Source organism: Camelus dromedarius, chromosome 3 (genome assembly GCF_036321535.1).
Source record: "Camelus dromedarius isolate mCamDro1 chromosome 3, mCamDro1.pat, whole genome shotgun sequence".
Lineage (NCBI taxonomy): Eukaryota > Metazoa > Chordata > Mammalia > Artiodactyla > Camelidae > Camelus > Camelus dromedarius.
Genome location: NC_087438.1, coordinates 37,175,838 through 37,187,106, shown reverse-complemented (window position 1 = coordinate 37,187,106; position 11,269 = coordinate 37,175,838). Strand labels below are relative to the sequence as shown.

The 11,269-nt window shown below is 39.3% G+C and overlaps 1 non-coding gene across 1 annotated transcript; it reads left to right on the top strand.

The window, feature by feature from the left end:
* Positions 1–10,893: 10,893 nt before the first annotated feature.
* Positions 10,894–10,997, top strand: LOC116152428 (U6 spliceosomal RNA). Its single transcript, XR_004136059.1, has one exon. It is a non-coding gene; the product is annotated as a U6 spliceosomal RNA (small nuclear RNA).
* Positions 10,998–11,269: the final 272 nt, after the last annotated feature.

The window sequence follows — 11,269 nt, the reverse complement described above, 5'->3', positions numbered from 1 at the left end:
CTGAGTCTGATGAGTTGAACAGAATTCCAGGAGGGGAGGGCCTTCCAGTTAGAGGCTGCATCACGGCCAGAGGTGCGAGGATGAAAATAAGCTAGAGCAAGGCATTTCCAAATATGCAAAAGAAGCAACTGCCACCACACAGACTGCTGAGAACCAAGAGGGAGGGCCGGAGAACAACACAGAGACCACATCCCATGGGCCTTGACCTAGGGAGATTAGGCTTTTATACTGAAGGCTTTGGAGAGTCTTTATCTTAAGCAAGAAAGAGACATGTTTGGATTTATACTTTACAAAGAGCCTCCTTGTGATCCTCTGGAGAAGAGATTAGGAAAATGAAACTCCAGGAAGACAAAAGCTAAAATGCTATTGCAGTAATCCAGGTGAAAGATGATGCCCTGAAACTGCCCTGGCCATCTTTCAGTTTCACCTGTACACCATGATTCTCCATGATTCTTTTAACTCCTCGTGGTTGTGTGAAGGATCATCACACAAACAGTTCCTTTTGGCAGGAACACGTTTATCTCCTACTTTCTGCCACCAGTTCTTACAAGCTTTAAAATTTCGGCCTAAATGTCACTTCCTTAGGCAGTCTTCCCTGATCCCCTAGTTCCTCCATATTCTCCCTTATAGCAGTGATCATAATTATAAATTAAACAGTTATTTTTATGGCTATTTGTTTGATATATGCCTCACTCACTGGACTCTAGATTTCATGAGGAACTGAGTGAGTGAATAGGTGAATGGACAGGGAAAGATATGAACAGATTCAAGAGTGGATACAGAGAATGTTATGTTTAAATGTTTGTGAAAATAAGGCAAGAAAAAACTGGTTTCTAATTTGGTCACCTGTGTTGATGCTGGTGGCATTCCCTGAGTTAGGAGATCAAGGCAGAGAAACAAATTAGATGGAAGATGGAAATTGCAGAATCAATTTGGGACATGTAGTGAGTATGAATTTCATAACATAAATTCAAGTGGGCAAGAAATAAAACTCAGCTAAGTTTCCATAATAAGCCCTAAAATCCCAGTGTTAATTTCAGTCATTTCCAGCACTGACTCCAGTGATAACTAAGGCTACTGATTGTCTCAGTCATAGCTATGCTTCTTCACTGTTGGAGTTGACTCTACATCTATTTTATTTGTGTCTTTTTATCCATTTTTCTTCTTGCTTTTTCTTTCTAATTCTCTTTCCAAGCCATAAAGTCTTTAAAGCAAAGTTTGTCACAGCTGTTTGACATCTCTATCAAGATTCCAACAAAAGTAAATGTGCTTATAAATTAGAGCATGAGTGATTTTGATTGGAAATAAAGAGATGATTTCTGATAGGAATTTAGTAAATATTGGAATGTATATGAGAGTAGTTTGAGGAATTGACAATTTTAAAGTTATCAAACTTGAAAGATGTTTCAAATGGAGACCTTTAAAAAAAATATTCGGAGAGGGGCCTGACCAGTACTTGTTTCACTTGAAAACAGAATGTCAGTTTCTTGAAGGAACCCACTCTGTGAGCCCCACCTCATTAGCCATGCCCCTCCCCACCCCTCAGTTCCAAGTGTGGATCTGGGGCCTTGACCTGACTAATTGGAATACTATCTCAATGGTCCCAGTGTTGATTTGGAGCACCTGACTCAAGCTAGATCCATCAAAATCTTCTCTGAGACATTTCTACAGATGCTGTCAGAAAAGCACTCTCTTTCTATCGGGGTTACTAGAACCCAGAGAGAGTGTAAATTTGGAATTTCCAGTGGAAAAACTCTGGAATTTCCATCCTGACAACCACGGAGCTCTCAAGGCAGTCATAATGAGAGCCATAACATCCTTTAGTCCTTGGATTGAGTCCTTCCTAAAGCAGTGACCATCTCTGGACTTCACAGTAAGGCAAGCAAATAAATTTCCTATATTACTTTACTAGTTTGTGCTACTTTTATGTCACTTTCAGTCTAAGGAGTAGCTATGAATTCAGGGTGTTTGTCCTTAGGCTGACTGATACTATGCAATGTTTTCTTTCATCCATGATAGCCAAAGTCAATTGTGGAAGAGCTTCAGTTTCTGGTAAAGGAACTGACCATCTGAAACAACCAATAGGGTAAATGTAACAGTTCTGGTGTTTTCCTCTCTTTTTGTGTCAACACTGTGGCTGGCCCAAAGAAGAATCACAGTCACTTATTCTATCTATAATTAAGTTTCCCTTTAAAGCAGGATTTCTTTTGTGGAAAATAAATTGAAAAGGAAGCAATTTATTCTATCCAATTTTCCTCTATCATCCAGGGCAGAAGCTCTTTTCACTTCATCAGAATGAAAAGGGAATCTGAGAAAGACTCTGGAAGTCTCCCTACAGTTAGCATTCTTTTCTACTGCAAAGAATGAATTCAGCCAAACTTCTAGAAGTAAAATAAATAGGTGAAGGAGGGCAATCGCTTTGAGGCAAAAAAGTTAGTGACTCAAAGAGTGAGAGAAAAGAAGAATTGGAATAAGAAAATAAAATTGGTAAGAGAGAAAGAAAACAAACAGAAAGATAACCTTATTTAAAATTTTCTTTATTGTTCTTTGCTTTAACTTGCATGCAGAAAATTTGCCAATGGCATATTCATTCATTCATTTAAAAAAAAAGTCATATAAAGCCTACTCTGACCTAGGCACAGGGCTAAATGCTGAGGATGCAAGAAGGAATAAGATACCCATGGCCCCATCTATATTTATAAAAGTCAAAATTTGATTGTAGGCAAGGTTGAGGAGAGGACAGAAATAGGTGAGGGAAATTAAGAGATACAAACTTCCAGTTACAAAATAAGTCGTGGGTAGGAAAAGTACAGTGTGGAAAGTATAGTCAGTAACTATGTAATGTCTATGTATGTTAATAGATGGTAACTAGGTTTACCGTAGTGATTTTTTTTACATATTATACATAATGTATATGTAACATATATTACATAAAATATACATTGTATACTAATATAATCTAGTATCATGATACCTGATTATGTGGTCTATATATATAGATTATATATATATAGATTATATGTATATGATTATATATAATAGATTATATGTATATGCGTCTTTATATATAACTTTGTACCCAAAAAGGCAGTATTACACATACTTTCAAGCATATTTTGAACATCACTGAAAATCATCAAATATTAGGCCATAAGGAAATTTTCAACAAATTATTAAAAAACTGAAATCCCGGTCTTAGTTTGTTTGGGTCATTATAACAAAATACCATGGACTGGGTGGCTTATAAACAACAGAAATATATTTCTTAAGTCCTAGAGACTGAGAAGTCCAAGATCAAGTCACCAGCAGATTCAGGGTCTGGTGAGAGCCTGCTTCCTGGTTCACTGTGTCCTTACATGTTGGAAGGGCCATGGTGATCATTTTGAAATGTATAGAAATATAGAATCACTATGTTGTGTACCAGGGGTTGTATTTCAAAAACAAACAGACTCATAGAAAAATAGATCAGATTTGTGGTTACCAGGGGTGGGAGGTGGGAGAGGTAGGGGGAGGGGGAATTGGATGAAGGTAGTCAAAAGGTAAAAACTTCTAGTTATAAGATAAGTAAGTCCTAGGAATGTAATGTACAACATGATAAATATAATTAACACTGCTGTATTGTCATCGATACTAGCCCATGAGAGCTAAAGGATCCTTACCTTACCCCTGTGCTTGTTTCCAAAGCACCTGGTATTTGACATAGATATTTTGCAGCTGTGCTTTAAGAGCTATGCCATGGTCAACTGCTCTGAACCAGCCAGCTCTGAGTTGACCACGGGAATGTGCCTGAGCAGAGGAGACCTGTAGGTGTCTGAGAGTTACCTTTGCTTCATTACTATGCTAACATTCCCACCCAAGAGGGGCGAGAATTTGTAATCTGCTTGGCACAATTTGTGCCATGTGCAAAGAATGACCCAAGATGACCGCCTGGAAGAGTGTGGTGACTTCAGCAGAGAGATGGGTCACTGGAAATCCCTGAAACTACCGAAGAAAAGCAAAATTGGACACTAAAGTTGTAAGGACAAATTTTAATCAGTACTATCCTAATGCAATAGGGAAAAGAGTCCAGTGTGAACTGAACTCAGCTTTGAGTTTGTACAAAGGTGCATTGACTGGGCATTTTAAAAGGAGAATGAGGGAATAGGGAGAGGGGAGAGCAAGGGGCTCAGTGGAGTTAGGGAAGTGAAAAATTATAAAGAACTGGAAGGGTGGGTTGGTTCCTGTGAAACCCATCTGTATTTGTTAACTGGCCCTTATCAGTTAGATGTCTACCCTTCCGCAGAAACTGGGAGACAGGGCTCTATCTTCAGGTGTTGGCTGGAACAGTTAATTCTTTGGCAGCACTGAGTTTTCTAGGGAGGCACTTTAAGGGGGCGAGGCTCATCCTAGAGATATGGCCTTGAGCTCTTAGAAACTATGTATTTGTTCAAGTCTTTATAGGACAAGGTTGAGGCCTACTTGAGAGAGAGTTCAGAGGTGCCTGGCTAGAGTGTGGTCAAGGAGAGAATCCTTGTCAAAACCAGGGGTCAAGGGAGGATGGCACATGGCCAGCTAGAGGAGCCAGCTGGAGCCTACAAATAAGGTTTTTAACGTGTCTCAAAGTGGGAAGGATTTACTAAGTATCTAGAAAAGCATTCTGTGGGAGAGAATCAGCATTTGGAATCTGTCCAATCCAGAGAGCAACAACACCAGATTAGAACTATGAGAGCTTCCTGCCCCTTGTCCCTGTTTCTTCTCCCCAACACCCCTCTCAAAAAAACAAGAGGCAGTGCAACCTTGACATCGGGGATAGAGAAGTAGAAGGTAGTGAAGAAACTAACTATACTCCTCCCCCCATCAAAGGTTTAAAACCTGAAAAGATTAGAGCTTGAGGAAGGATAGAACTTGAATAGGTGAGAGCTTGAAATATAGATCATTAGACTGCACTAGCCTTTTTATTATCTGAAATTGACAGTAAAAATACTCTGGAACATGCCCAAGATTTTGTCCTAAGACAAGCAAGAACCATTCTGGAGAGAGGGTTTAAATACACAAGACTGCAAAGGAATAAAATTGTTTTCTGTTTATACCCTAACAAGTCTAGCTTATTTATTAAACTATGTACACGCCCTCCAAATTCCCCTTAAGAAAGACTCTATTTGCATATATTAAAGCATAGGGTGCCTGTGTAAATGTTTATGTTTATATGTAGACTTAAATGAAGTCTCCTGGCTTTCATGATGTTCTGAAAGGGTCTATTGATCCCAAAATGAAAAGATCTTACACTTGGGCAGTGGGTCTCAGCTCTACATACCTACACCCTCCTCCTTTTTTTTTTTTTGAAGAATTAGGAAAGAACAGCTTTATTGCTTTGCCGGGCAAAGGGGAGTCACAGCAGGCTAATGCCTTAGAGCCTGAATCCATCTTGGGGTTGGGGTCCTGAGGTTTTATAGAAAAACTGTATGAAACAGAAAGGCGACCATAATCAGGGTATTTTCTGGGGTGCTGTATTCTTCTTAATCTTTTTCCTCACTTTTAAAAATAATAAATATTTTGTGTTGCACCTTTGATAAGCTGGAAGTAATTTATAATGAAGCATGGTTCAATGTGTAAATGCTTAGTTAGAGTTTCAATGGAATGCATAAAGAAATAGTCATATATCTGTACTGATAAAAAATAAGACAACAGGCCCAAAATGGAATCACTGATGCCAAGGCCTACCTTGCCAAACCAAGACTTACTTATGGTTTCTGCTTTCCCAGAAGTGGAATCTTAAACCAGTCAGTCAGGAATCACCTGATCAGCACTAGTTAGGTAATCTGCCTCGTAGACCACTGCCATCCACAGAAGGAAAGTAACTTTGCAACAACAAACAACTTTTTTGCCTTTTATAATTTCCTGGTTCCCACACCCTTCTGCTGCTAAAAGTCTTTCACATTGTCCAGCTTCTCAGAGCTCCTTTCTATCTGCTAGATTGGACGCTGCCTAGTTCTTATCAATTTTTGCTCAAACTCTTAAAACTTTTAATATGCTTCAGTTCATCTCTTAACTGTTCCCATATGTATTATTATTGACTGCAAAAGGTACAAGTGCAGAGGAAAACAAGTGTATTATATTGATTTAAATGACATTAGCTGACATACTACTACTGGTATTATTTAGAAAGTTCTGAATGTTTCTTGGTAAAGTTCTCCATAAAAAGAGGTACATTTTCCCTTCAGTTTATTCATTAGTTTCATTCTTAGAAAATTCAATGTACATTAAAGCCAAGGAAGAAATATTTAGTGTTTATCTTTTAAAGGAAGTTACATTGATTAAATCTATCTTTACTAAATGCTGTATTCGTTGTTTTTTTCTTTTTTTTGTTTTTTGGTTTTTGGTTTTTTAAAGTGAAATATAGTCAGTTTACAATGTGTCGATTTCTGGTGTAAAGCATAATGTCTCAGTCATACATATACATACATATATTCCTTTTCATATTTTTTATGAGAAGTTACAAGATATTAAATACAGTTCCCTGTGCTATACAGAAGAAACTTTTTGTTAAATACTATCTTTGTAACAATCAAAAAAATACCCTCAGAAATTCCCAGCTCACCCTCAGGGAATGATCCTGCCCTGGGGTACTGTTGCCCTGGGAGGTCTGTGAAGGTTATCCTCTCCTCCCTCAGGCCTTCTCAGTTCCTGCCTACGCCTCCCTCCTACCCCTCCCTCCTACCTTTCTAGCTTAAGGGGAATTCCTGGACTAAAGAGAGACTTCTTTGTAGTATTTTTTTCCCTTAGAAATGCTAATGAATTGAGGACATTGCTAGATCTGATTATCTAATAAAGCCAAATCTTGACTGTATTTTAAATGCTCTAAAACTCCCCAAGTCTCTCAGGTTCTTAACCATTCCTTTGTAGTGATTTTATTTTCAGAGGATTCTCTATATTTTCTATAGGGACTCTCCAGTAGAAAAATCCCAGAAACATGCTGAGTGACCCTATTACAAATTTACAAGTTTCCAATTTCAGTTCTCGATCTATGTCTTTTCTCAGGTCAGCTTCTCCTGTTTCTCTCAGAATGATCCCCAACCCTTACTTCTTTCTTGAAGCCTTCTAACCCGTCTATCACTCTAGCTGAAAAACTCAGTTCCTACCTCACTGAGGTAAAGTTACATGATCCTTCCATTTTCTTGCTTCTCTCACTTGCCGAAAGTCTGTACAGCAGCGTGCATCCTGGCACCTCGTCATGGAGGAAAATAACAGAGACCCAAGATGGAGTGCTGAATGGAAGTTTTTACTGCCAGGCAAGAGGATCCCTTATCAGGACAGTGTTGCTGTGAGCTAGCACTGAGTGGGGCTGGAGGGCAGGCATCCTCTGTGTTTTTTGTTTGTTTGTCTGTTTAATGCAGATACTGGGGATTGAACCCAAGACCCTCTTGCATGCTAAGCGTGCACTCTGCCACTGAGCTATTACCCTCTTTCCTCATCCTCTGCATTTTGGGGGTTTCTGTGGCAGAAGCAAAACTTCCAGCTGCCTTTGCTTCAAGCTACGTGGCCAAACCACAATTCGAAACCCCCTTCCTTCTGGTGAAAACTCCATGCCTTTGCTTCCATCTAGAAAGAACCAGGAGTATAATTTTGGTCACCCGAGAGGTCCACTTGGGTCAGAGGAGGTAGACAAACCTGCAGAAATTTCCGTAGACATAACTTTATTACTCATAAATTGGGTGAAGCAAATTTGCAAAAAGCATTTTGCTACTTACAGACCCAAAGGAAAAGTAAAATTGTTTTATGAGAGTGGATATTTTCTGAAATAAATGGCTCTGCTAATTAGAACTTCAAAGTTCTGAAACATGTTCATATAGAATTAAAAGTGTTGTATAAATTGTTACCATTGTGTTGTAATACTGTGATTGTCTTAAAATTTTACCCTTCTGCATCTGTGTCAAGTACCCCTGTATAGCTCCTGATTTATTCTGAAGGATCTGATATTTATTTTCAAGTGCAGTACTTTCCTCTGCTTGCAGGTGGCACCTCTTTAATCTTCATAAAACCCTTAGATGGTTAACCCATTTTCCCTTCACTAAGAAATGGATAAGCAACCTCCAGGTGGTCAAATTATGAGTAAGTTATTTTACTATTCTGTATTTTCCAGGTTTTGAGTAATAAATATGTATTTTTTTTTATTTTTTGAGAGATGTTAAGTACAGAAAAGTGCAAAGAAAAACATAACTAATACCTGTGTTCCCATAATCCAGAGCTCATTTATAACATTTATCATTAACAAAGTAATACTAAATTAGTAGCTGTTACAGAATGGAGGCATGAGATGATGTGCTTACCTGACAGCTTCAAATCCACTGGGTGGGCTTTCAGCGTGAGCTCCAGCCCTATAACCTTTGCGCTGCTGACTTTTTTCCTCATTTTTTTCTAATCATAAACAAAATAAAACATTATCTTGTATTACATTATGTAAAGAGGCAGACTGATAGTGAAATCTGAAGAGAGAAGTGTACTAAATGTGTAAAAAGTAAAACAGTATTTTCTCAAGCCCAGATACTCCAGAGAGTAAAATCACCAGTAAGGAATAATTTTAAAAGATGATGAAGATGCCTTTTTCCTGAAAATAATGGTATACAGCTTACTTTGTGCTAGATATTGTTCAAGTGCTCATTTAACCTCGACAACAATGTGGTAGGGTTATCATTGTCATTATTGTCCTATTTTATGGATGAAGAAACTGAGGTATAGAAGGTATAAATGGCTTGCCTATAGTCACACGACTGGTAGATAGTGGAACTGGGAATATTAACCAAGACAATCTAATTCCAGGGTCTATATGCTTAACCTCTATTCTCTACAGACCTCTCATAGGTGAAAATGTTAGAATCCCAGTCCTAAATCATGTCCACCTTTCTCCCAGTATAACCCAAGGAATGTACCAGTTATCTACTGACTCATTAAAAACCATGCCAAAACTCAGTGGTTATAAGCAACGACAGTCCTCTATTTGGCTCACAAGTCTGCAGTTTGAGTAGGGTTCAACAAAGGCTCATCTCTGCTCCATGCAGTGCCAACTAGAACAGGTCATCTAGAAGCTGAAAGATTCACTTCCAAGATGGCTCATCCTCATGGCTGGTTGGTTGGTGCTGACTGATGCTGAGATTCAGCTAGGGATGACAACTGGGGGACATGGTTCCTTCCCACGTATGCCTCTCCACAAGCTGCTTCAACTTTCTTATAGCATAATGGATGGGTTTGTGAATGAAAAATACTGCAAACCATATCAGTAAACAAAGAATGCTGAAACCATCAAGTCATCAGCGGCTGCAGGCTGCCGCTGCCCCGCCAGAAGCCAAGCCTGCAGCCCAGCCTCTGCAGCCACTCACAGTGGTGCACTCTGAGGGGAACTCAGAATAATAAAGGGCAAGATACTGGCCCTAGATGGCTAGATGCTTGTCAAAGGAATGAATTCAATGAGCCCAAATGTTTGCTTCCTCCCATACATAGAAAAGCACTAAATTCTTTAATTGAGATGCCTGGTTTTCTTTAGATAACAATCTTTTATTGTTCCAGCTACCTGGTATTTGTTGTAAAGCTCCTATATATCCTAGCTCCTCCCCTGCCTCTTCAGGGCAGTCCCTCAGAGCGATCTGAGAGGCTGTCATCCCGGCTCGAGTTCTCTCGCCAAATAAAACATAACTCTCAACTTTTAGGCCGCGCATTTATTTCAGTTGACAGGTTCCAAGGGCCAGCATCTCAAAGAGACAGGAAGTGGAGTCTGCCAGGGGCTGGAAACTGTTATAGCATCATCTCTGCCATATCCCATTGGTTGAGCAATCCAGAGCCCAGATTCAGGGGTGGGGACATGAATCATACCTCTCAATAGGAAAAGTGCCAAAGCATTTGGGACCATGTTTTAAAACCTCCTCAGTACCTATTAGAGTTCATCTCCAGGTTTGTATAGCTGGGATCCCTCAGCTTTTGTTGACCTTTGGGCTCCCAGTTAAATGAGCTGATCTCGGACTCTGTTGTTGCCTCCATACTAAAGTTATTCCTCTCATCCACACCCTGGAGACCTCATAAGCAGCATCCCACTCTGGGAAGGAAAAAGATCCACCAGCCCCATGCACCACCTGTGTTGACAGTGGTGTTAGAGCTCAAGCCTTAGACCATGCCTCCTGCCACTCATAACAGTCCTCTTGTAGACTTTTCTCTGAAGTGTTCTGTTAGTTTCTCACAATATCCCGTCAACGTCATCATCTTAGAAGATGACACAGGAAGAAAGAACACACAATACTACTCTCAAAATCAAACTGTTCTCTGACTATTACCAGTCTTCCCCACCCCTGCTTGTGTTCTCTAACCCTCTTGCGTCAGGATGAATTCCTCCTGCAGTTGAGGCAGAGTCTGTGAGGTTAAGAGGGGCCCCTAGGTGCCACCCCACCCCATCTCCCCATTTTTCTCATTGTTGCCATCTTTACCCAATACACATCTTGTTTGAGAGCCTCAGCTCCAGGCCACACAGACTACATAATTTGAGAGGCCCAGTGCAAAAAGAAATGGTGGGACCCCTTGATCAAAAAGCAAAAATAAGTGCCCTTCAATGTGCCAAAATATAAAGATTTTCTTTTCTTCAGTCTCTCCTGACTCATCACGGTGTTTTATTGTTCTAAGTAAAGAAAAATTAAAATAAATTATTGGCATGAATTTTACCATTCATTTATGTAGATGCAATGTTAGTTTTAAATGCAAATATAAGAGCATTTACTTGCATGCAGAATCACCAAAATCACACAATTCATATTTCATGGTCTGTATTTGCATGTTTTTTTTTCTTACCAGACAGTGAAACACTGAACAAAACTAACTCAACTGTTTTTATTTTACTTCTTTTTTTAAAAATATGTAATTAAAACCCAGATTCTTGTGCTCGCCTCGGCAGCACATATACTGAAACTGGAATAATATAGAGATTAGCGTGGCCCTTGCACAAGGGTGACGCACAAATTCGTGAAGTATTCCATATTTTTAAATGAAAAATAAAAAATTAATTAATTAATTAAAAAAAAAAAACCCACCAGATTCTTTTATTCATTTCCAAACAGAAATTAGAGGTGGGTAGGGTATAGCTCAAGTGGTAGAGTGTATGCTTAGCATACACAACATCCTGGGTTCAATCCCCAGTACCTCCTCTAAAAATAAATAAGTAAACCTAATTACCGCCCAGTCCACCGCCAAAATTAAAGAAATTAGAGAGCAAATGTAGATAAGAGTTTCAAATGACTGCTCCTCTGGGTACAGG